This window comes from Spinacia oleracea, chromosome 6 (genome assembly GCF_020520425.1).
Source record: "Spinacia oleracea cultivar Varoflay chromosome 6, BTI_SOV_V1, whole genome shotgun sequence".
Lineage (NCBI taxonomy): Eukaryota > Viridiplantae > Streptophyta > Magnoliopsida > Caryophyllales > Amaranthaceae > Spinacia > Spinacia oleracea.
Window position 1 is genome coordinate 14,942,243 of NC_079492.1, and position 2,706 is coordinate 14,944,948.

Below are 2,706 nucleotides of genomic sequence, written 5' to 3' on the forward strand. Positions count from 1 at the left end.
ATATATATATATATATATATATATAGAATTGGGATCTGGTGAGAACCACCCTTTAAGATGAGAACTGAGAACTAATCTCAGCCATCAAGCAATTCAATCCAACGATCCACATCTCACCCGAACAAAACAAAAAAATAAGGGTAATATGGTAATATCACATAGTTGAATGACCTCCTCCCCATCAATCTGATTTTCAGTTTTAGTTTCTCTCTCTTCCCTCATTTTCTCTCTCATCCTGCAATTCCCCTCTCTTCTACGATTCATGTTCACCCAGTTCATAGCTTTGCACTTCTAACATTCGCATCTTCTCTCATGCAGCAATTTTTCGTAAAGTAAGTAATTTAGTTTATAATCGTTTTTTTTATTTTCTGACTTTAGATTCAAGTGTTTGCGATGTTCATTGTTGGAATTAGGGTTTATAAATTTTTTGTTTTCCAGTATTTTCCATTTTGTTTTCTCATATTAGGGTTTCATTTTAAGTTTTTTGTTTGCTAAAATTGGGGTTTGTTCATTTCAGTTTTTTCGATTTTGATTGTTGAAATTAGGCGTTACACTGTTTTTAATGCAAGCTCTATTCGTTTTTGCAGAGATGCTCGTCAATTGGGTATTAACTGGGTGATCCCTGGTCATCTAGAGAGAAGACCCTGTCAAATGCGACAAATGATGTATGATGTTCCACCTTCAGACTTTCTTGTTGTTCGGTAGATTATTATGTCTTGTTTTGTTGACTAAGGTGTCTTTTTTGGATTTTTGTTCTTATGTTTTCTCTTCCAGTTTGCTGCAGACAAGATTGAGTATTAACAAACCCAAGGCGTGGAAGTAATTTCTTGCGTAGGTGAGACTTTGGATCAGCGTGAAGGAGGGACTACAGTGGAGGTAGTTGCAACTCAGACAAAAGCTATTGCTGGTAAAGATGATGCTATTTGTTTTGAACTGGTTTTAGAGGAAACTTATCCTTGTCAAATCCTCCAATAGGAAACTTATATTTTCTTAAATCCTCCAATATTCATTCTCCAATTTAGCGATCCTTTACTTTTGAATCAATTTGGTTTACTTTTATAAGTTACTTTTCTACTTTTAAATTGAACAACAGACAAAATTCACTATTACATTCTAATTCTTCCTTCTATATTTCTAGATGGAAATATATAAGACTGCAACTGGTTCTATTTGTTTTGCGTTGGATGTTTCTTTTTCTTTTTAATTCTATTTTTGGCTTTTGTGGGATTCGACAGTTGTTGGACTTCATACTAGATGATGTGAATTGATGGATGGAGTCATGTGAATTAGTTTTTCAGGGGTTTTGGCCTTGCAGGGATAGTGTAGCAGATCTCATTAGGTTAAGTGTGTGCATTACGGTGACGAGACTCTTTATTGGAGTATAGTTGTGTGTTCAATTAGTTTCTACTAATATTTACTTTTTGTATTGTTTTATTTACTTTTAATAGGATAATATTTACTTTTAATATTTTGAGAATTATGATGAAACATTCTGCATGTCTGCAGCAAGCTAGCAAATAGCTACTGCCAACAGACCTCATAAACTAGCAGACCAGAACATGGCGTCCTAGCTGCTTAGAACAAAGGGGCATCTGATCAACACTAAAACTACATCAGCAAACAAGTGTGTTGTGAGTGTGCGCGTGTGTATGTTACTTTCAGTGTTCAACATGCCTGATGCCTGTAATACAGTTCTTGTTTCAGAAAGGTTGAGTTTACTATTTTTAGATTGTTCGGTGTGTGTGTTCACACATTTTGGCACCATATAAGAAATTATACTCAATGACATGTCTGCAAACATTAGATGTGTAATTTTAGCTACCATTCTCATTGTTCTGGGCTAATAGAGAGCCTTCCAAAGCTGTGATATATAAATGGACATTGTTGGCTGCTGAATTGCAGGTGACATGAGTTGACTATTCTGCTGGTCAATATAGGGTGGTTTTGTTAGGTTGCCTTTGTGTCTCTTGTTCCTATTGCCTTATTCTGTTGCTGTTATGTTATGACAAGTCACATATCAAGTCTGTGCTGCTTTTTTGCTGTTTGTTGGTGGTCCGAAGATGGGAGGTGTTCTGGGATGTGGTTAGGTTTGAAGACAGGGTGCTCTGTTGGGCTTATAAGTTGAGTATTGTTTACTGATGGTTGTTGTTTTTTGATATCCTTTTACTTTTACGAGTTATTTATAAATATATGATTGCATTCTAATTATTCTTACTACTCTATGGTCATATAACACTAGCCTACTAGCTCAATGGATAGTGCTTTGTGCAAAAGCGCAAAAATGGGGTTCGAATCCCACGTAGGTTATCTTCGTAAGGGTTTCATTACGGTTCTTTTCCTAATAAAAAAATTAAATGACTTTGTTTGTTTTGAGCTTTTTAGTTTACTTTTGAATTCATTTAGTTTACTTTTAGTAGTATTTCATTTACATAACAAAAAACGCTTTTTCAATTTTTATGAGTAATAATGAAACAATAGAGTCTTTTCGATTTTTATGAGTAATAATGAAACAATAGAGTCTTTGAACGGTTTTGACTCGAGGATAGGCTTCTGAAAATACACATACCTCTGATTTGATATGCCATTTTCTTTTCTTTTTTTTATGGAAATTTGATAATGCCATTTTCCAGTGCAATGTTAACGACATTCAGATAACTTTTGAAATTTTCATATTTACTTTTAAGATTTTCTTATTTACTTTAGAGT

At 34.2% G+C, this 2,706-nt stretch overlaps 1 long non-coding RNA gene across 1 annotated transcript; it reads left to right on the forward strand.

The window, feature by feature from the left end:
* The first annotated feature begins 205 nt into the window (after positions 1-205).
* On the forward strand, positions 206-2,214 carry LOC130463888 (uncharacterized). Its single transcript, XR_008924099.1, has 4 exons — positions 206-332; positions 588-665; positions 775-907; positions 1,507-2,214. It is a non-coding gene; the product is annotated as an uncharacterized lncRNA (long non-coding RNA).
* Positions 2,215-2,706: the final 492 nt, after the last annotated feature.